Source organism: Schistocerca americana, chromosome 11, assembly GCF_021461395.2.
Source record: "Schistocerca americana isolate TAMUIC-IGC-003095 chromosome 11, iqSchAmer2.1, whole genome shotgun sequence".
NCBI lineage: Eukaryota > Metazoa > Arthropoda > Insecta > Orthoptera > Acrididae > Schistocerca > Schistocerca americana.
This window is the reverse complement of record NC_060129.1, coordinates 161312503-161337145: the sequence shown is the minus strand read 5'-3', so window position 1 is coordinate 161337145 and position 24643 is coordinate 161312503.

Here is a 24643-nt window from a genome sequence, read left to right as displayed (position 1 = left end):
TTAAATAAGTCGCTTCATACGTTCGTTACACATACGTCACTGAATGACACCCAGCCAGGTTGTCCGCCTATATTCCGCCACTTCACTGGAAAGCCAGCACGCGATCCACAAAATCACGAAACCAGCACCAGATTCGCACGGTGACACCGTACTGGTTGTAAGCACATTCGGACATTAATCGCAATTGCAGATCATAGTAATGTAGGAGCCGAGTTTATCTTTCCGTTAATTCTCCGTCTGCCGCAGACCACAGAGCTCTGTCGCTGCATCAGCGGTCGATTGTTGCTGCTGGCGCCACGGAATGATGGCAGTTAACATTCAGAGTTTCTCCGGAGTAACTGGGATTCTGTTAAAGGAATGAAAACAGAAAGAAGTAACGAATGAGCCAACTCGAAATCAAACAGTACGTTTCTGGTAGTTTAATGCGATGACAATTTTGAATGATAACTTTCGTGATGCGATTGAGTTACCTGCAATTACAGAAACCCAGGTTTTAAGTTGGGCCCTCCACAGACAAACTCACTATAGTTATCGTCCGTGTCAAGTTTCATTTTACACACAACTAAATTACACTATTTATTTTGACCTACACATAACCTAGCCTGTAATTCATGACGAAGTTGACTATTTCTACTACCACTCGCGTATTTTTTTTAGGTAAGGAATTAGCAAAATGCTCAGACGAGACAGCAGTCTTGCGTCTGTCACGCAACCATTCTGGAAACAATTCCTCTATCCAGAGCATTTCTTTCTCCGACAGAGGAATGATTTTACAATTACCTTTGCATGTAATTCATACTTTACTGTATAAACTGAATATTTAGTAAAAGGGCGAACCGAGTTAAGTACTGCATAGTGTGAATGAATGCTGCGATTTTGATCTTCTATGAAAAAGGCAGACGTCATTTCGCGTCTGCTGCCAGTTGTAAGACGCATTCCAGTAACGTGTCCCACTCACTGACCAGTTACGCCGATTTTAATCTGTCCACCCGGTGCCATATCGCCGCCCACAGATTTCTGGGTAGTCCTCCTACGTAACAGAACTTGCCCGGCCTTTGCCTCCCGCTGCTGTCGATGTAGTTCAGATTTTCCGTTTCAAGATCCGCCAGACAGTCGGCCGCTCGCAACACGCGATCCACGACCGCTTTCTCTGAAGACTGCCGCCGGTTGTGAATTTGGCTCTTTCTCCATTCAGATGATGCATCTTCCATAGTCGCACCTAACTGCTTATGCCTCTTGTTACTCCATGCTACGAATTGTGACGTTTTACTGAAGAACTAAAGAAAAATTAACGCCACGTATTATTTTGAGTAGTTGAAAAGTACACTTCGTAGGCAATATACTTGCACCTCACATTGAAATCAATTTTTTTCCTCTCAGGAAAAAAGAAAAGATGTTCCGGGGAGTGTTGGAATGTGACGAAAAAAACAGTATTTATTTCCATTCTTTGCAAAAGAAATACGAAATATAAACTTGTTTTATGTTTTAATATGCTACTACTTATTTGACAGCGCTGAGCAACGCTTCGCTCGAGAACGAAAACAGTCTGAAATTTATTCTACGACTCCTGACTGCGTTATACGATATTCTCTGGTAGCCGGCCGAAGTGGCCGTGCGGTTAAAGGCGCTGCAGTCTGGAACCGCAACGCAGCTTCGAATCCTGCCTCGGGCATGGATGTTTGTGATGTCCTTAGGTTAGTTAGGTTTAACTAGTTCTAAGTTCTAGGGGACTAATGACCTCAGCAGTTGAGTCCCATAGTGCTCAGAGCCATTTTTTTGATATTCTCTGGTGCTGTGTGGAGGCGAATTTGGAACCGCAGCCGCCTGTTTCTCTAGTGTGGCGGTCTTGTCCGCTCACAGTTATCTCATTTCATCGTCTGTCATACATATAGGCTACAGCCCTCCCTCGTTGCCCACTACAAGAGATTTCGATGTACGGATGTTCTGTTTTTATTTCTTGGAAGGGCGTGATTCGCATCCGAATCAGCGGTACAGGCTGTGATGGCGCCCCGTGTTGCAAAAGAAGGTAACTGCGAAAGGAGTTACAGAGGACCCAGTGTCGTCGATGGCCGACAGATGGCAGCATGCGACTTCCCGTGTTAAGCTTTGATACAGGGAATATGCCGGTGAAACGGAATACACAGCGCGAAAAAGATGCATACGGGCTCCATTGTGTATAATTTGGACACTGAAATTCTGATACCTTTTTATAGTAAATTATAAATGTCGAACGGAGGAGAATGTTTAGCGTAAAAATAAAATTTTTGAATCTCTTGTGTTTCCGTTTCGAGGAAGTAACGGTATGTTAATAATCGCTTCCATTCTGTCAAACAAAATATAAACGTTATTTAACAGTTCTACACACGGCTAACGAATGTGCTTTCCATAAACCGAACTGCCGCTACCGCCTCTGGTTCGTCATGTAAACGCTATCATATCGACTCCCGAAACATGGTCACCGGTGCCGGATTTCTTGCTGTATTTCGAAGGAAAAAAACACTACCACAGCATTCCATCATTTTACGGTTTTAAGCACTTTCATTTTATCGAAGAATTGAGACTGCGGTCAGCACCCTTGTCGTGTCATGTCTGACAATGTGTGACAGTGCAGGATGACAAAACCCCGCCCAACCGCCACTGCTTACGTTTGCGTTTTTTCAGACACGTCAGTGACTGACTACCAAAAGGGACGCCACTCGAACGCCAGCACGGGTTACACAAAATCGTAAAACCAGCGTCGCATTCGCATACTGACACGGTACTGACGTTGGGCACTTTTAATCGCGGTTGCAGATCGTGGAAAGATAAAGCTGAGTTTATTTTTCCGTTAATTCTGCGTCTGCTGCAGCCCACAGAGCTTTGTCGCTGCCCCAGCGACCTATTGTTGCTGCTGGCGCTCCACAATGTCGGCAGTTTATCACTTGCTCGCTGACAATGGCGGTTTTATGGAGAAAATGAAAACGGAGATATTATAGTAAATGCACAACCACCAATCAAACTTTACAAGTAAACGATAAACCTTTAAACGATGAACATCGTCGGTGGGGCACACATAACTGTATGTTGTCCATTTAAACCCACATTTAGAGTTAGGCCTTCCACACACAAACTCGCAAAACTTATCATTCTGTCCAATCGAAATTACGCATCGCATTCCTCAATGAAAAATACTACTCACTTCCACTAATCACTTTTGGCGTCGTGCTTGCGTGACAGTTCCACCTCCCTGTAGCAAACGAATGTCTGCTATATTAAACACTGTCCGCATATAAAAGCATTTCAATATTTTCGCAATAGTAATTGACGAGCTAAAAAGATTCTTCGTCTTGTTACTGCTTAATTATCATGTCGGCATTCACAAACGTTGTGTGAGCTGCCTGTTAACAGGGATTGATAATGTTTTATCGCCCTGAAACAGCGGCTGAAACTCGTATGCAGACGTAGAAACCGAATCGCAAAAGTCGTCGTTCGTTCCAAGAGAAACTACCCATGACACTGGTCGCTAGAAAATGATATTAACTTATATAAGCGAGAGTAATTTCCATAGCCGTTGTCTTCGTAAAGCTGAATGTTTTGTAAACTCACTACCGTAATTAGTTCAGAGGCTTTCGTTTCTTCAGCAATACGTAAACGAACAATTACAGAGACTTGGAACCGTGCCGAAACTTTCGTTACAAATGGGAACGGAGTGTACCGCAGCTACATTGCTCAGACACTCGCTTTCGGCGTTCTTCGCCGGATTAGCCGTGAATAACAAACCGAAGTTCGGACGAATCTCTCCGTCGCCTCTTTCTGGACCAGCCGACTGCAGCCGTGCTGGCAAACAAGGTGTCGATGTCTGCGACGCTGCTTCCACCACGGGTTAAAAGTTATCAAGTCTAGGAGAGCCTCTGCAGCTTCCCAACGCTAAGGCAGCAGCCGCCGTGACGGTACAAGTTACTGCTGCACACTCTCGTCTCTGCGGCCTGTCTTCTCACGGAGCAGATGTTCCTTGGTTTTACCTGAATATAAATAACGTAAGTAATGTTGCCAAAACACTACGGCGAATATTTACATTTATTACTAACTGTTTTCTCGCATTATCGTCCTAAGCATATTCAGGTTTCCTAATATCCTCACTGTTTTCACATGTGTTTGTGGCCGCCGGCAATCAAATGCGCCATTAGCAGTGCAGGAAACTCACCGTCGTCAAACCAGCATCGGAGACAAATTTGCTTACCGAGAAAGCAACTTGTGAAGGTTTGCATCTATTATAGAGCCGACACAGCTTGGCCTGTTGTTGGCCACACTAAGAGAAGACATGTAGCACTCGAAAAAGACCGTCGTTTTAGGAAGTTAAGGAATTTCAAGGGCATACTTTTTGTTTGGCTCTAGCTTCAATACATTCTAAAATCGTCTCAGAGGTGTTTATGTTACCGTCTGCAACTCTGTCGCTTACATATAATTAATCTGGCCTAAACTTGTGGTTTAGGAGCTGACTGCTTGAGATGTTTTGCTTAATTTGGCACCTTCCATTGCGACGTGGTGCTGTGGCCCTTTACATATTCGGCCACTCACTAAAAGAGTGTTACAATTGTCGTGATGATAATGGATAGAGAATGAGTTGTTGTTATTATTGTATCTCGTATTATCGAGAGCTTAGTGCGTAGCTGTGCAGTCTCTTTGCGACAGTACTTCATTAACTAGAGACCACGGCCGGCGTTACTTGCTCGTACCCCACAGTGACGTCATAACATCCACACTCTCGTCTCATTCATTACGGCTCTGCACTGCCACATATGCTAGCCCTGAAATCGGGTGAGCCCGGCCTTTTTGCTTCTCACTAGAATAACACGGCAACTACTCTAAAAAGAGCCATGCATTTCTGGACAGACGATTTTTTCCATTTAATATAGCTTTTCTTTTACTACAGGTATTAACACACTTGGAAAGCGTGTAATCGGCGGATATCTGTCCGATCGTGTTTACTCACTGGGCTACAAGCGCAAAACTTGTACTCCTCACGGCTTTGTGTTCGCCTCGACCAACGGATTACGTTACGTCTGTTGCCAACATGCTGATTTTTTTCCTGCAGCATCTTATATCTCCAAATTCTATCGTAGTCGGTTCCACATTCTTGGTATATATTACAACAATCCTGCGATTTATTTGAATGACCTCGAAAACAAAGGATATCATTTTCATTTCCTCTTATTAAACGTACCATTCGTCGTGTTTCAAAAGTCGACATTGCAAAGCTGTACCACAGATCGGCGCGATTTGTATATCTACACACTCTCTCGAAGCGATTGCCCAATATGGGACAAACACAACTGCCACGACATTTGCGATGATACAATTGTTCTCTACTCTTCGAATCACCGATTTCTCAGTAATATACTTGCGTAGGGGAGCGTATCTGGTACTCAGTCCGTTTCTGTGAACGTCAAATAATAGGACAGCTACTATTTATTACATAGAGCAGTCTCTGCAAACGGATCTGCCAATAGCAGTTCCGTCTTATCACGCAACCTGGAAATGTGCTTAAAACCACAGCCAGCCTCTCCCTTAGAGGCAAGGGCCACGGCAAACAGTGGCCGGAGACAAGACACCCCGTGACTCTGTGCACAGCCGTGTGAGTGTGTTTTTACTCTTTGAGAAGTTTTGTCGCCGTGCCTAAACGCCAAACGCCTTTTGGTGAAATGTGTTTGCAGCAGTGCCCATCTCGCACTTCTTTCCACAACGAGCGTAATCCTGATCGCTCAAGAAATCAGCTGTGAACGCTTCAATGAACGCTTCTATGAACGCTTGAACGTTTCTCTATTTCCAATCTCCTCTTCACCCTCCACTACATCATGGCTCCACTGACGTCTGCCAGGATTCCGTACTCTCCATCATCTGTTAATGTCTCCACCTATTGCGCAAAGACTGGTAAGTCTGCTTCATGAAGGACAGCTGCATTGCAGAGACCACGCGTGTAATAATTATGAAGCTCGGGACATGGACGTTTGCTCACTCAAGCAAAACCGATTACTGTTTAACATGTAACCACATGATTAAAACGGTTTCCGAAACTTTCCTCCCCTGAATGTTGTTTCCCGTGTAGTCGCCGTCCCTGTCGTATCGTTCATCCTGACTGCTCAGTACACACATGGAAACTTGCTGCAGGTGTCAGATACCTACATGGAGGACTTGAGGCAAATTTCACGACGTTTCAGTACAGTGAAAACCGTAAATAGAATATAGATCGCCTCTGCCAGGAGAACAAATCAGGGCAACTCGGTCTCGTAGGTTACTGTGTCGCAGGGATATATCGAGATACAGAGAACAGTTGATACCACGCTATTCATCAGTCTCTGAGTCATCACTTCCACATCACAGAAACTATAAAATTAATTCGTCTCTATGATAGGAGCAATGCGACCAACGCCATTAAAAGTTCCGTTTCATTTTCAGTCCATAGGGAACTGACCAATGGTGCATTGTCTCTCTCGTTCCATTAATACCGACGCTGTAGGGGCTCATAATATGATGCCCCATAATAATGTGCCAGACGCTTTTCTCACCACATTTATATATTTACTACTTGCTTAAACGTTTCGCATTTTCTTTCACGTACTTGCCGTCTACTAAATTTTATAGTTGTATATCGTTACCAACGCATTCCGTCATTTTGTCGTTTCCAGCACTTTCTATGGAGTCGTGAGACTATCATTGTCACTTGCTACGACATGCTTACTTAATTAAGTGGTGACTCATTTTTCATTTACTTTGACCTTTTTAAGACATCTTCAAGTACTCTGTATAACGATGCTGGATGGCGAAACCCTGCTCAACCAGCACTGCTTAAATTGTTCACTTTTAACGTACGCTACACTGAATGACTCGCACCCCGGTCGTCCGCCCGTATTGCGTCGCGCCACTGGAAAGCCAGCACGGGACACACAAAATCACGAAACCAGCATCAGATCTGCAAAATTACTCTGTACTGATTGTCAGCACAATTAGACGGTAGTCACAAATACATATAGTAGTAATGTAGAAGCTGGATTCATTTTTCTGTTAATTTTCCGTCTCCTGCAACCGACAGACAGAGCTTTGTCGCTGCGTCAGAGACCGATTGTTGCTGCCAGCACCGCGGAATGTTGGCGGTTTTAACCTTCCCACGAGTAATGGCGGTTTTGTGAAATAAGCGAAAACGGGAGAAGAATTCAGATGCAAGTGTTCATCATCGAAATGAGAGTGAATCCCTACATATCTGCCCACGGCGGGATCTCGCCTATCCCTCCAGATGCGAGACGCGTGTCCGTCCCCACGTGTGAATCACACTCCTAGTCGCCGGCCAGTTGTACCACTGTAACGCATCCCAACCGAGCTGTTTCGCACTCGGCACATTCATGGATGGCCTTCTGTCACAGCTGTCTCCAGCTGATTTAACCCTGCACTCCCGAGAAGCAGGCGGTTGAGTGAAAAAATATCCCGGTAAACATGTAAAGAAAACCGTAAAAAAAAAAAACCGGTCAAAACGTTTTTATCCAAGCAGAAAAAAAAGACAGCTGATATCGGTATATTTAACGAAGTCATTCATTTCTGTGTACGTTATTCACCTCTCGCTGTGCGCCCTGCTCTGTTTGGGAAAGGAGGAAGCGTCGGTAGCAAACTTTTGTCAACGGCTGAATCTGGAGGTCGTCCGTACTAGCGAGGCGATGAAGGCATTTGCGAACTAGGGGTAAATCTGTTTAATTTCTTTTATTTCATCGCATAGGTGAATAGACTGAATCAGCATAGAGTGGTCTCCCCTAATCCACAGAAGATACGATAAGAAATGTTACGTTCTTCCGATTAATCTACAGCTAAGAAAAACCTTCAACTTCTCATCGTAATCGCAGTTCCTTCCAGTTCACCGCCCTGCAATTCGTCAGAATCAGATGAACGGACAATTCAAATGACGCAGTGTTTACAATAAACTGTTGCGAAAACAGGTGTGCGCCTAAAATTCCGTTACGACGGGGAACGGAGTGGCTCGCGACGGCATTCTTGTGTCAGACGCTGTCCGTGCTCTTGCCGAGTTAAACTTTTGTATCTGTTCAGGACTACTTTAGAAAGATTCGTCTCCTTTACTTCGGCTCCGCATCACTGTCGCCGTGCTGCCAGACGAGGTGTCGACGTCTGCGATGCTGCTCCCCCACGTCCGGACGCAAATGATTCGACCAACTGCCCCGTAGAATAGCCGCTGCACAAATTGAATTTTTTTTGGGGGGGAATCAGATTTTTGCGGCATCTCTGACGACAGAAAAATGTGAAGCCCTTTTCTTATATAAAAGTCTGTATTCATATATTTTTTGTTGGTAACAGTACTCTAAATATTTTTACGTAAAACGCTAGGCAAAGTATTACACTTAGATGAGGAAAGTGGTAAACGAAGGAAAATGTTAGAAATATGGCCCGCTTCCCAGAATTAACTGTTCCCGTCGCCTCATTTGTGTTACACATATTCAGGTCTGAGGAGGGCCTCTCTTGCTGATACACTGTGGAGACGTCGCAACAACTCGCGAGTCATTCATTCATACTACTAGGAATCTGTATTTTTCTTTTGTTTCCTTCACTGCTTGCTCAATATACAGATTGAATAACATCGGGGAGAGGCTACAACCCTGTCTCACTCCCTTCCCAACCACTGCTTCCCTTTCATGCCCCTCGACTGTTATAACTGCCATCTGGTTTCTGTACAAATTGCAAATAGCCTTTCGCTCCCTGTATTTTACCCCTGCCACTCTTCTATACACAGTTAAGCCGAATACATTTTTCCGCCAGTTGGGCGTCCCTGCGGCCGGCAGAGCTTTGCCACTGCCTCAGCTGCTGACTGTCGCTGCTGGCGCTCCGAAATGTCGGCAGGTCCACTCCCTCGCGAGTGACGGCGGTTTCCTGGCCTAAAGGAAAGCGGGAAAAGTTTTTCGAATATGCCCTAAGAAGAACGTCGCGTCGCCTGCCATTCACGAGATGCGTAACCATTCCCACATGTCATAATCACACTTCTAGTCGCTGGCCAGTTGCTCTGTTTTAATGCATCCGGACACTGCTACACTCCTGGAAATTGAAATAAGAACACCGTGAATTCATTGTCCCAGGAAGGGGAAACTTTATTGACACATTCCTGGGGTCAGATACATCACATGATCACACTGACAGAACCACAGGCACATAGACACAGGCAACAGAGCATGCACAATGTCGGCACTAGTACAGTGTATATCCACCTTTCGCAGCAATGCAGGGTGCTATTCTCCCATGGAGACGATCGTAGAGATGCTGGATGTAGTCCTGTGGAACGGCTTGCCATGCCATTTCCACCTGGCGCCTCAGTTGGACCAGCGTTCGTGCTGGACGTGCAGACCGCGTGAGACGACGCTTCATCCAGTCCCAAACATGCTCAATGGGGGACAGATCCGGAGATCTTGCTGGCCAGGGTAGTTGACTTACACCTTCTAGAGCACGTTGGGTGGCACGGGATACATGCGGACGTGCATTGTCCTGTTGGGACAGCAAGTTCCCTTGCCGGTCTAGGAATGGTAGAACGATGGGTTCGATGACGGTTTGGATGTACCGTGCACTATTCAGTGTCCCCTCGACGATCACCAGTGGTGTACGGCCATTGTAGGAGATCGCTCCCCACACCATGATGCCGGGTGTTGGCCCTGTGTGCCTCGGTTGTATGCAGTCCTGCTTGCGCTCACCTGCACGGCGCCAAACACGCATACGACCATCATTGGCACCAAGGCTGAAGCGACTCTCATCGCTGAGGACGACACGTCTCCATTCGTCCCTCCATTCACGCCTGTCGCGACACCACTGGAGGCGGGCTGCACGATGTTGGGGCGTGAGCGGAAGACGGCCTAACGGTGTGCGGGACCGTAGCCCAGCTTCATGGAGACGGTTGCGAATGGTCCTCGCCGATACCCCAGGAGCAACAGTGTCCCTAATTTGCTGGGAAGTGGCGGTGCGGTCCCCTACGGCACTGCGTAGGATCCTACGGTCTTGGCGTGCATCCGTGCGTCGCTGCGGTCCGGTCCCAGGTCGACGGGCACGTGCACCTTCCGCCGACCACTGGCCCCACGTGTTGAGCAATTCGGCGGTACGTCCACCCGGCCTCCCGCATGCCCACTATACGCCCTCGCTCAAAGTCCGTCAACTGCACATACGGTTCACGTCCACGCTGTCGCGGCATGCTACCAGTGTTAAAGACTGCGATGGAGCTCCGTATGCCACGGCAAACTGGCTGACACTGACGGCGGCGGTGCACAAATGCTGCGCAGCTGGCGCCATTCGACGGCCAACACCGCAGTTCCTGGTGTGTCCGCTGTGCCGTGCGTGTGATCATTGCTTGTACAGCCCTCTCGCAGTGTCCGGAGCAAGTATGGTGGGTCTGACACACCGGTGTCAATGTGTTCTTTTTTCCATTTCCAGGAGTGTATTTCGCAGTCCGCACATTCATAGGGGGCCTTCTGTTACAGCTGCCTCCAGCTGATGGTATCACAAACTTCTGAGGAGGAGGGGGAGGAGGTTTTGTGAGAAAAACTTCAAGAAAACACGGATGGAAGTCGTCAAAAAAACCGTCAAAACATATTTATCCGTGCCAGGTAACGCATTTGATTCTGCTTTATTGTGCTGACCTGGATGACACGCGATGCGTGGTAAGAGGTGTAACGTATTTTTACGCTCCAAGGTTATGAAGACTTGCAACGGCTAGAAAGATTCGTCTTGAGTCAAGGCGAAATCTTAATCATATATGTATTATCAACGTGTATTTTGTCAACAGGCATCGATTGTGAAAATGTAATAAAAACAGTCGACAGTATCATCTGTTTTGTGCCGATGCGGAATTTAAACGCCGTGTGAGGAACTGTTTCCTTTCTTGGGGCAATGTGTCCAGCAGTTGCTTCTCTGCTTATACATGTTCCATTAGTAACTGGCAACTGAAGAAAAAGATCTATCCAGGACCTTCACACACTGCATTTATGAGAACAAAGATCACATTCTAGACAAACGGCGGTAGAAAATTAGAATAAAAACTTTGTGTCATCCATATTCTTTTGTCCTTTTGCTGGGCAGAGCCGGTCGCGTGATCGAACGCCACCAAAGCTTCATTCACAGTGCCTGAATGCGTTATTTGCCGCTCGTTGGCCAGTGTAAAACTTTGGACTCACACTATTTTCCGTACCTTCGGCCGACCTCGAAATTCTGCCGTAGTGTCCTTCATATTCCTGCTATTTATTAAAGCACTCTGAAATTTTTTTTATTACCTCGTGAAACAAAAGTTATCATTTCGATTTCCTCTTATTGAATGAGCTGTCCCTCGTGTCGCATCGCAGAGTTGTCCCACAAGTCAGTGCGATTTGTATATCTATGTACTCTTTCTAAATCATTCCCCAGTGTGGGACAAGCACATCTGCGAGAAATTTGTTATCATACAATTATTATCTACTGTTTGAATCTCTGATTTGTTGGTACTATACATATTTAGGGACATGCGTGAGGTCTTCAAATAGTCTCTTTGACAATAAAATAGTAGGACTGTTAATACATTCCACATAGGGCCGTCATTGCAAATCGATCAGCCAGTAGCAGTTCTGTCTTATCACGGGAACACTGCAATATCGATGCTGCAAATGTCCTTATAACCACAGCCAACCTCTCGCAAGGGGCATAGGCTCCATCACACAACACTGATTGATTACTCTATCACAAGTTTTCTGGCCATCCGTAAGCGCCTAATCTTTTCACGTGCAAAACCCTTCCACCAGTGCCCGTCTCGCATTTCTTTCGACAAGGAGCATAATCCTGGTCGGTTAACAGAGGAGCCACTAACGATGTAGTGGGCCTGGATAAGACTTTTGAACATCCCCTTACGTCTGACCTCATCATACTCTTCCAACTTATATTTTCACTGGTGTCCGTAAGGGATTCGTTCTCTACATTACTTGTTGACCTCTTCGTTTCGCAATACGAAAACACCACTAAGTTCGTTTCGTTGTCCATATTTTGCTCAGCGGAGACCATGGGTCTTAAACGTATGAATCGTGGAACGTACCGCAGGCGTTCGTTCCGGCTAGTAGAATCGATTAAGGTTTAACATGTAAACGTGACTACAGAAGAGTAGTTTCCGAAATTTTGGTCATCCCAATGTTGTGTCCCGCGTGGTCGCCGTCTGTGTAGCGCCGTTCGTCTTGACTGCTCAGTACAAACATGGAAACTCGCAGCAGGTATCCGATTCTGTTAGCCCACCTTGATGCAGGGCTAGAAGCAATATTCACAACATTTCAGTATAATCAAAACAGTTAATAAGTAGAATAGTGTTTGCCTCTGGTCAGGAGAAGGAGTAGGGGCTACTTGGTTCCATAGAGTATCGTCCTAATGTCATAGATATATATCGAACTGAGAAACAGTAATCAATTTCACCGTATTCATGCCGCTCCGAAACATTACTTCAACATCATAGACGGTATAAATTTATTTCGTCTTTAATTTTAAACGCTTTGGCAACCGACCAACGGTGCTTGCTTTCACTAGTACCTGTTCTGTGGGGCCTCATACGTTGCCCTACAATAGCGTGACAGACACTCTTGTCCGACATTTCTGCGTCCACCACTCTACTACAGGAGTTTTTGTAATCAAGAGCCGGCCGAAGTGGCCGTGCGCTTAAAGGCGCTGCAGTCTGGAACCGCAAGACCGCTACGGTCGCAGGTTCGAATCCTGCCTCGGGCATGGATGTTTGTGATGTCCTTAGGTTAGTTAGGTTTAACTAGTTCTAAGGTCTAGGGGACTAATGACCTCAGCAGTTGAGTCCCATAGTGCTCAGAGCCATTTGAACCATTTTTTGTAATCAAGAAACGTATGTCACGTCTAATTCAGTAGTGCTTCGTTATAAGTGTCACATTTCCTTTTACGTAGTTACTGTCTACTGAATTTTAAAATTACTAGTCGCTACCAACGTATTCCCGCCATTTTGCCGTTCTTAGCACTTTCTACCAAAGATTAAGTGTACTGGACTCGTGAGAATTCGAACAACAGAGTGTAATGCATCGTCTGGCATACACAGGGCGCGGAAAACCAATCTGACGAAGACAGTATCAAATGAAGGAATCTGAGTATAGAAAATACAGGTCGCAATTAAATCTTTGAACCACTATGCCAGCATGAAAACGGTGGTCAGTTTGAACATTTTCTATACATACTCATGTTAACTAAGTGGTGGCTCATTTTTCACTAATTTTGACCTTTTTGAGATATATTCAAACAAGAAACATGGACATGTGGGTGTCCTCATTTCTGAACAAGTACTGTCTCCTTCGTCAACTAAATACGATACATGTGTTAGTGATGTTTTAAATTTATCTTGTTCCCATCGTGACGACTGCTTAGTCCGAACGTTCTGTTTACGTATACATTTTCTGTAAATTACCTATCATTTTGAACAAGGACCTCCGTATGTCAGATTTCAATTACGTTCCTGCACCACTGAAAATATACATTTACGACTTTTAGTTGCCATACACAAATTCCTATGCTACATGCTGTCCTTCCGCCCTGCAATCTTGGTCAAATGGTTTCTCCACGCCCTGTATATCAGTGCTGGATGGCAAAACTAGCTCCTACAGCTCTGTATAAGTTATTCACTTCATACGTTCGTTACACGTATGTCACTGAATGACACCCAGCCAGGTTGTCCCCCTATGTTCCGCCACGTCTCTGGAAAGCCAGCACGCGATCTACAAAATCACGAAACGAGTACCAGATTCGCATAGTGACACTGTACTGATTGTAAGCACATTCAGACATTAATCGCAAATGCAGATCATAGTAATGTAGAAGCCGAGTTTATCTTTCCGTTAATTCTCCGTCTACTGCAGACCACAGAGCTCTTTCGCTGCATCGGCGGTCGATTGTTGCTGTTGGCGCCACAGAATGAAGGCAGTTACGTCCAGAGTTACTCCGGAGTAACTGGGATTCTGTTAAAGCAATGAAAACAAAGAAGTAACGGACGGGGCCACTAGGAATCAAACAGTACGTTTCTGTTAGTTTAATGCGGTGACAATTTTGAACGATGAGCTTTGTGAAGCGATTGAGTTAACAGCAATTTCACAAACCCAGGTTTTAAGTTGGGCCCTCCACAGACAAACTCACTAAAGTTATCGTCCTTACCAAGCTTCATGTCACACGCAACTAAATTACACTATTTCTTATGAACTACACATAACCGAGCCAGTAATTCATGACGAAGTTGACTATTTCTACTACCACTCTCGTATTTTTCTTAGGTAAGGAATGAGCAAAATGCTCACACGAGACAGCAGTCTTGCGTCTGTCATGCAATCATCCAGGAAATAATTTCTCCAGCCACAGCAATTCCTTTTGCTACACAGGAATGATTTTACAATTACCTCTGCATTTAATTCATATTTAACTTTATAAACTGAACATTTAGTAAAAGGGCGAACCGAATTACGTACTGCATAGTGTGAGTGAATGCTGCAATTTTGGCGGCAACAAAGAACAACGAGCACAAAATACTAGGACTCGGCTGCAGATGTCTGCCACCATAGAGCCGCAGTGGCAGCTGAGACGCCCGTCAAGTCTTAATGGCGGCCACAGCGGCTGATGTCCGTTACAGACGTAGCGGCAGCCCAGACGGACGTGTGACGTCACATGGCACCCCTGTCTCCCTGGAGCACGCGCCTCGTGTCTCGCTGTATCTAATCATTTATTTCGCCTTATCGAGCATATCATCACATTCGAACACCAGTATATTTTGTAGGTATCAATATAATCAATTTAAACCATCTTTATAATACCTTGTTACGACCAGAATGATTATTAACAATTTTACATTGAATTTTTGTCGGGTACTTATTCGTTAGTTCCTGTCTTTCCTCATTCTACGATGATGAGCCTACAAACCAATTAGCTTTGGAAAGAGAACGATTATGTAGATTATTGTGGCTTATATCAGTTAATATCATTTTCTAGTGATCAATACGGTAGTTAGTTTCTGTTGGAACGAACGACGACTTTTGCGATTCGCTTTCCACGTCTGCAATCGAGTTTTAACCGCTATTTCACAGCAATAAAACGTTATCACCGCATGTTAACAAACCGGTGCTCGAAGCTCACATTACGTATGAGAATGCCGACTTGATAATTAAGAAGCGATAAATCTTTATAGTTCGCCCACTACTACTGCGAAATATTGAAGTGCTTTTATGTGCGGACAGAGTGTGTAAAGTAGTACACAATCGTTTGCTGTCGAAAGGTGGAAGTGTTATGCAAGTAAGACACCGCAAGTCATTAGTAGAAGTCAGCAGCATTTTACATTGAAGAATACGACGCGTAATTTCAATTGGACTGAACGATACCTTTTCGAGTTTGTGTGTAGAAGATCTAACTCTAAATGCTGGTTTATCTGGACTACATACAGTTAGGCATGCCCCACCGAGGTAATTTACGGTTTAAAAGTTTACTCGCTTACAATTTGGATAAACGTAAAGTTTCACTGGTGATTGTGCAGTTGTTATAATTTTTTCCCCTTTTCATTTTCTCCATAAAACCGCCATCATTCGCGAGAATAGAATGTTATGAACTGCCGACATTGTGGAGCGCCAGCAGCAACAATCAGTCGCTGAAGCGGCGACAAAGCTCTGTGGGCCGCAGGAGACGGAGAATTACCGGAAAAATAAACCCAACCTTCTATATTTCTACGGTCTGCGATCGCGGTTAAATGCGTTCAAAGTCAGTACCGTGTCCTTGTGAATCCGACGCTGCTTTTACGATTTTGTGGAACCCGTGCTGGCGTTCGAGTGGCGTGGAGTAACATAGGCGGACATCTCTTCTACAAGTCATTCAGTGACGTATGTGAAAAAAAGCAAACGTGAGCAGTGTTGTTGGAGCGATGTTTTGTCATCTTGCACCGTTACACATGACGTGCTGCCCGCAATCTCAAGAGCTCCGCACTCATTCCTCGATAAAATGAATGTGCTTAAAACGGTAGACCGAACGAGGTGATGCACCGGTTACCACACTGGACTCGCATTCTGGAGGACCACGGTTAAAACCCGCATGTGGCCATCCTCATTTAGGTTTTCCGTATTTCCCTGAATCGCTTCAGGTCAATGCCGAGATGGTTTCTTTGAAAGGGCACTGCCGACTTCCTTCCCCGTCCTTCCCTAATCCGATGACCTGGCTGTTTGGTTCTCTCCCCCTTCAAACTCACTAAAACGGTAAACAAGGTGACGATGTCTGCGACGCTGCTTCCACCATGCTTGAAACGTCATCAGGTCTCGGAGATCCTTTGTAGCTCCTCGACGCTAAAAGACAACAGCCGGCGTGGCGGTAGTAGTCGCCGCCGCACATTGTCATCTCTGCGGCCTGTCTTTTCACGGAACTGATGTCGCTTGGTTGTACCTGAATATAAATAACGTAAATAATTTTGCCTAAAACACTCCAGCGAATATTTACATTTATTACTGTTTTCTCGCATTGTCGCCCTAAACATATTCAAGTTTCGTAATATCTTCACTGTTTCCCCATGTGTTTTTTTGGCCCTCGGCAAGCAAATGCACCATTAGCAGTGCAGAAAACTCACCGCCGTCAAACCAGCATCTGAGACGAATTTGCTAGCCTAGAAAACTGGTTATTATAGTTTGCAAGTGTTCTGGAACCGACAGAGCTTGGTCTATTATTGGCCACACTAGGACAATACATTGAGCACCCGAGCAGCTCCGTCGTTGTAGGAAGTTAAGGAATTTCGAGGGCTTACTTTTCGTCTGGCGCTAGCTTCGATACACTCTAAAAACATCTCAGCCGTTTGTATGTAATCGTTTCCAACTCTGTCGCCTACATGTAATTATTCTGGCCTTACTCGTTTTCTAGGCGCTGACTGCTTGATACGTTGTCCTTATTATGGCATTTTCCATTCCGACGCGAAAAGAAAAAGTTTTTATTATTTTCTCTCGTACTATCAAGAGTTTAGTGAATATCTGTGCAGTTTATTTTTATTTTATTTATTTATTTATTTTTGGATAGTACTTCATTAACTAAAGGCAACGGCAGGCGTCTCTTGCTGATACCCTATGGTGACGTCCTAACATCCAGACTCGCGTCTCATTCATTACGAACAGTTCTGCACTGCCACATATGGTAGCCCTGGAATCAAGTGAGCAGGGCCTTTTAGCTTCTCACGAGAATATTACATTAAGTACACTAAAAAGATCACGCTTTTCTGGACAGATTATTTTTTTCCCCATTCAATACGACTCTTTCTTTTAGTATAAATATTAACACACTTTGAAAGCGTGTAAATGGTAGATACCTGTCCGATCGTGTTTAACTCACCTGGCTACAAACGCAAAACATATACTCCTCATGGCTTTGTGTTCGCCTCGACTAACGGATCACGTGCTCTCTGTTGGCAACATGCTAGTATTATTCCTGCAGCATCTCACGTCTCGATATTCTACCGTAGTCGGTTTCACATTCTTGCTATATGTTAAAACAAACCCGCAATTTTTTTGATAACTAAGAAAACAAAGTCGTCATTTTTATTTCCTCTTATTAAACGTGCTATCCGTCGTGTTTCAACAGTCGACATCGCAAAGCTGTATCACAAATCGGCGCGATTTGTATACCTACGAGACTATCTCGAAGTCATTGCCCAATACGAGAGAAACCCATCTGCGGGACATTTGCGATGATAGAATTGTTATCTAGTATTTGAATCACCGTTTTCTCAGTAAAATAATGACGTAGGGAAGCGTATCTGGTACTCAGTCTGTTTCTGTTAACGTCAAATAGTAGGACTGCTACTGCGTAGTACATAGGGCCGTCTTAGCAAACCGATCTGCCAATAGCTGTTCTGTCTTATTACGCAAACTCTGTGATATCGTCCTGGAAATGTGCTTATAACCACAGCCTGCCTCTCGCTTAGGGCCAAGGGCCACGGCAAACAGTGGCCAGTGACAAGACACCCCCTGACTCTGTGCACAGCGGTCTGGATGGGTCTTTAGTCTTTGAGAAGTTTTGTCGCCGTGCCTAAACGCCTAACGCCTTTTGGTGAAATGTGTTTGCAGCAGTGCCCATCGCGCGTCTGTCAGTAATCCGTACTCTGCACTATTTGTTGATGTCTCCTGTTCATATTACACACAGACTGATAAGTTCACTTCGTCAAGGACAGCTGGATTGCAGAAACCATGGTATTAGATACCTACATAGAGGACTTCAGCCAAATCTCAGTGCAGTCAAAACCGTACAGAAATAGAACAAATGAGGGTAACTGGGCTCCATAGGTTACTGTGTCGCAAGTATACATCGAGGTACAGAGAGCAGTCGGTATCACAGTATTCATCGGTCTCTGAGTCTTCACTTTCACATCACAGACGCCATAAAATTATTTCGTCTCTAGTCACGATGATAGGAGCAATGCAGCCGCGCCAATAAAAGTTGTGTTTCATTGTCAGTGCATTGGGAACTGCCCAGTCGTGCATTGTCTCTCGTTTCATTAATACCGATGCTGTAGGGGCTCATAATATGTTGCCCCATAATAATGTGACAGGCGCTTTTGTCACGACATTTATACATTCACTACTTCGGTCGAGGACTTTTTGTAATCAAGAAACGTACTTTACATCTTACATAGTAGCACCTTGGTTAAACGTATCGCATTTTCTTTCACGTACTTACCGTCTACTAAATTTTAAAGTTGTGTACCGCTACCAACGCATTCCGTCATTTTGCCGTTTCGAGCGCGTTCTATTGACTCGTGAGAAGTCGACGTACTTACGTTAATTAGGTAGTGACTCATTTCTCATTTACTTTGACCTTTATTAGACATCTTGAAACATTAAACATGGACATATTACTGTCTTCATTTTCAAAGAAGTACTGTCTGGTAGGTCGGCTAAGTACGATAAACGTATATGTGGTGTTTTAACTTTTTCTTGTTCTCATCCTGGAGACTGGTTAGTCGAAAGTCTGTGTTCCAGGTAGATTTTCTGTCAATTACCATTCATTTTGAGTGAAGACGTCCCTATGTCAGATTTTAATTACGTTCCTCTGGCGCCGAAAGTACGCACTTGCGACCCTTAGTTGCGTTACTCAAATTTCTATGTTTCCCACTGTCACTCCACCCTGCACGTTTGGTCAAATTGTTTTCTTTCACCCCGTATAACGTTGCTGGAAGGCAAACGTCGCTCAGCCAGCACCGCTTCAATTATTCACTTTTTCACATACGCTACACACATGTCATTGAGCGACTCCAACGCCCATCGTCCGCCTATATTCCGCCACGTCACTGGAACGCAACCACGCGACACATAAAATCACGAAACCAGCATCAGATCCGCATAACTTAACTGTACTGATTACGAGCACATTTCGACGGCCGGCCGGTGTGGCCGTGCGGTTCTAGGCGCTTCAGTCTGGAACCGCGCGACCGCTACGGTAGCAGGTTCGAATCCTGCCTCGGGCATGGATGTGTGTCATGTCCTTAGGTTAGTTAGGTTTAAGTAGTTCCAAGTTCTAGGGGACTGGTGACCACAGATGTTAAGTACCATAGTGCTCAGAGCCATTTGAACCATTTTTGAACCACATTTCGACGTTAATCACAAATGCAGATAGTGGTAATGTTCAAGCTGCATTTATTTTTTCGTTAATCTTCCGCCTCCTGCAACTGAGAGAGCTTTGGCGCCACCCGTGCGACTGTTGCTGTTACTGTCAGCATCGCGGGACGTTGGCGGTTTCAGCTCTCCCGCGAGATTTGACCGTTTCTGAAGTAAATGAAAACGGGAAAAAAATGTTCATCGTCGAAATCAGAGTGAATCCGTAGTTGATGCACCGATTTAATTTTCAATTTCTACCCACAGCAGAACCTCGCGTATCCTTCCAGTTGCGAGAGACACGTGTCCTTTCCCACGTGTGAATCGCTGTCCTGGTCGCTGGCCAGTTGTACCATTGTAAGCATCCGGGCTGTGTTGTTTCGGACTCCGCACATTCATGGATGGCCTGGCCTTCTTGCCACAGCTGCCTCCAGCTGATGTTACCCTACACTACTGAGAAGGGGGCGACTGTGTGAGAAATACTTCCGGAAAACACGCATAGAAATCGTCTAAAAATACCGTCGAAACGTTTTTATCCAAGCCAGTTAACTCATGTGATGCCGTTTTATTATGCTCGCCTGGATATGCGTTTTGCGGAATAGGCGTAGCGGAAAGGGGTGGGACGTGTCTACACTCCATGATTTTGAAGACGCGTAATGCCTAGAAGAATTCCTCTAGAGTCAAGTCGAACTCTTAATCATGTACGTAGAATTATCGGATATGTAACCAGCCACTGGCTTGTAAACATGTAATAAAACAGTTGACAGCATCGTTTGTTTTTTATCAGTGTGAAATTTAAACCAAGTGTGAGAATCTGTGTTACTTCGTCGCAATGTGTCCAGCTGTTCACCTTCTGTTCCCACAAACTGCATTCGTTAAATGGTAACAGATGGAAAACGATCCGCTGAGGGCCTTTACACACTGCTCATGAGAGGAGACACAGCGCATTCAGGTCAACAATCAATCCACCGAAGAGGCGGTAAACAGGAAAAAGCTTGCGTCAGCGATATTATTGTGTCTTGCCGCTGATCAGCGCCGATCGCGACATCGAAGACAGTGAAAGCTTCATTTTACGCTGCTCGACTGCGCCGTCCGCTCCTGGCTGGCGAGTGTGAAGCTGTGGACACACACCACGTTTCATACGTTCGACCATACAGACACACATATGCACGGCGCCTGCCTCTACCCCTGCTGTGCTGATGTTCGAAACCCAGTGGACTAGACAATTACATTATCAGTGCCTGCAATCAAACACTGACTTCAACATCTCCTCTTGTTGTGTTTCAGTTAACCTAATTTTCCCAAGATTCGCAGTGTTAATGCGATAACTATCCTTGTTACGTTTGGTCAGGTGGAACGACAGCAAACTTTTCAAACACTGTCCTGACAACTCTGTATTTTAACAAACGACAAAACTGCAACAATTCGAGGAATTCCTGTTCTTGCTGCACTGCGCCTCATTTAGCTCGCCGCTTCCGCGGAAGATGCAGAATTGTTCAAAAATGGTTCAAATGGCTCTGAGCACTATGGGACTTAACATCTATGGTCATCAGTCCCCTAGAACTTAGAACTACTTAAACCTAACTAACCTAAGGTCAGCACACAACACCCAGCCATCACGAGGCAGAGAAAAGCCCTGACCCCGCCGGGAATCGAACCCGAGAACCCGGGCGTGGGAAGCGAGAACGCTACCGCACTGGAGCAGATGAGACTTTCTTCCTCTCCTAAATTTCTTGTCTGTTCCGATTCACTCAGTGTCCTTTACACATTGCAACGTTTGTCTCCGGCAGACAAAATAGTCCAGACCATGCAGGATGCCCTCCTCCGACTACAGCGACTGGGGAAGGTTGTAGCTTTCTGCTGGGTTTCGGGGCATGTTGGCATTGCTGGGAATGAAAGGGCAGATCTCGCAGCCGAGGGGGCGTGTCTCGATCCACAAGTACCTCAGTGGGCTATCCCCTTGCACGCACTCACCTCGCTGTTGAGCTCACGGGTCATGCGTCGGTGGGAGGGTGAGTGGCTGGAAGTGGCTGACAATAAGCTCCGTACAGTCGAGCCCACAACGCGTGTGTGGTGTACTTCCTTTCAGCCCCGTCGACGGGACGAGGTTCTCCTCACGCGGCTTCGAATAGGCCACAGCCCTATGACGCACGGCTTCCTGCTCCGGCGGGAGGACCCTCCAATGTGTGGTGCTTGCGGCGTCCAGGCCACTGTGCGCCACGTTTTATTGGATTGTGTTTTATTTTCTGACCAGCGGGCCGCGGCTGACTTGCCGGCGGACCTGCCATCTCTTTTAGGCAACACTCGGACCAATGTGGTTAAAGTTTTACAGTTCTGTGCCATGTCAAATGCTTTTACAAAGATTTTAGGGAGTGGATTTTAACTTGTTCACTGTGTGACAAGCTCGCCCATATTTTATGTCAGTGGCCAGCCAATGACAATTTCCTGTGGCATTCTTGTTGCTATGTTTTCCCTTTCCTTCGGTTTTACTTTCTTATATAGTATTTTCCTTCTTTTCCTGCTTTCTTTGAGTGTGTTTTTCAGTTTTCTTAGGTGTGTCCACATTCGTTCCTTTTAATGTGTGTCAGGGCGCTGATCACCTCGATCTTGAGCGCCTATAAGCCCCAAAACACACACACACACACACACACACACACACACACACACACACACACAAACGACAGAATTCCTGTTCATGTTGGACTGTGGCTCATTTAGCTGGCCGCTTCTACAGAAGAGCAAATATCAGCCTGGCGGGAAGCATACAGTTTTCTGGCCGTTCCTTCAGGAGTACGTGTGACGTGTGTTGTTATGCTTTAAGAAATAACATCCGTGGTGTCCGAATTTACACAGAATAAGAGGCTACGATCTCTGCATACTCCAGTAGAGATACCGACACAGTATCGAGAGATGAAGCGTGAAGAACCGAATACGTTACTGATGGAGGACGCCCGTATACTGAGTTAGAAATTAACATCCTATCGTCTCAAAATCTTCGCCATTCGTAGCGTTTTAGACCTGACGACCGACACGCATCCCTGCTTTCAACTCGTGCAAGGATTTTGAATCAGGTTTGGTGCGCAGCTTGTGGTGTCAGTTGGGTTAAAATTCTCCCTTTTGAAAGAAGAGTGTCCAACCACTCCTCAGTGCTCCGTCACTGGTCAGACTGTAACGACTTTTGTTCCGCGTGCGCTTGTGACGGTCTGCAAGCACTTGCGCAGTAAGCAGTACTGATAATTGGCTCTGAGCACCATGGGACTTCTATGCGACTTAACATCTATGGTCATCAGTCCCCTAGAACTTAGAACTACTTAAACCTAACTAACCTAATAACATCACACAACACCCAGCCATCACGAGGCAGAGAAAATCCCTGACCCCGCCGGGAATCGAACCCGGGAACCCGGGCGTGGGAAGCGAGAACGCTACCGCACGACCACGAGATGCGGGCTACTGATAATTCACTGCCGCCCACGCAGCCCGGGAAACGCATAATATGCAGATGTAGACACCTACTTTGGAAAATGTACGCACGTTCTGTACCCATTGCGGCAGTCCCCGTTACGTGGTACACAACCGTGACGTCACAACACGGACACACACGCCCTGTTTATTACGGCCGACTCTGCAGCGCCACACGTGCAGCCCCTGCCTTCCACAGAGCTCGGCCTTACAGTCTTCTCACTAAGACGATGCGTTTAGTATTGCAAAAGATTTGCCATATTATGAAGTTTTAGCATCTAAATGGTGTACTGTTTGTTCTGCTACTGCTTTAATATGTTATCAAAACAAATAAATGCCGTACATCTAATCGATCGTTCTGCTACTGGCCACAGTAGCACATCGCGTCGCCCGCCATTCACGAGATGCGCGTCCGTTCCAGCATGCCAATCACACGCCTAGCCGCTGGCCAGCTGCTCCATTTTAAAGCATCTGGACAGTGCTGTCTGGCAGTCCGCACATTCATGGCTGGCCTTCTGCCACAGCTGCCTCCAGCTGATGCTGTCCCAAATTTCTGAGCAGGAGGAGGACAAGAAGGAGGTTGTGTCAGAAAATCTTCCAGAAAACATAGGAATCGTCAAAAAACACCGTCATAACATTTTTATTCGGGTCAGTTAATGCATGAGATTCTGTTTTATTGCGCTCACCTGGATAACATGCTTTGTGTGTTAAGAGTAGTTACGTATTTACTCTCCAAGGTTACGAAGACTTGTAGCGGCTAGAAAGATTCGTCTTGAGTCACGACCAAGTCTTACTCATATACACATTATCAGCGTCTATATTGTCAACTGACATCGATTGTGAAGATGCATAAAAAATTGTCGACAATGTCATCATCTTTGTGCCGATGCGGAATATAAACGCAGAGACTCCATCAGTTGCTTCTCTGTTTCGACGGATTCCATTCGTAACTGGAAACAGATTAAAATATGTCTATCCAGAACCTTTACACACTGCACCTGTGAGGACAAAGAACACGTTCAAGTCAAACAGTAATTCACTGAGAAGGCGGAAGAAAATTAAAACAAAAAAACTTGTCATCCATATTCTTCTGTCCTGTTGCTGGGCAGAGCCGGTCGCGAGAACCAACGCCACAAGAGCTTTGTTCACGGTGCCTGAATGCGTTACACGCTGCACACCGGCCTGTGCAAATTTTTGGACACAAACCGTGTTCCGTACCTTCGGCCAATCTCGAAACTCTGCCGTAGTGTCCTATTGTTATCACGTAAAACTAAAGTTATTATATATTGATTGTCTCTTATTAAACGTGCTATCACTCGTGTTTCAATAGTCGGTATCGCAAAGTTGTCCCACGAGCCAGTGCGGTTTGTATGTCTACGTACTCTTTCTAAATCATTGCCCAGTATGGGACAAGCACATCTGCGGGAAATTCGTTATGATACAATTAGTATCTACTATTCGAATCTCTGATTTGTCGGTTATATACATATTTGGGGAGGTGTATGCGGCCTTCAAATCGTTTTGTGACCGTAAAATAGTAGGACTGCTACTACATTCCA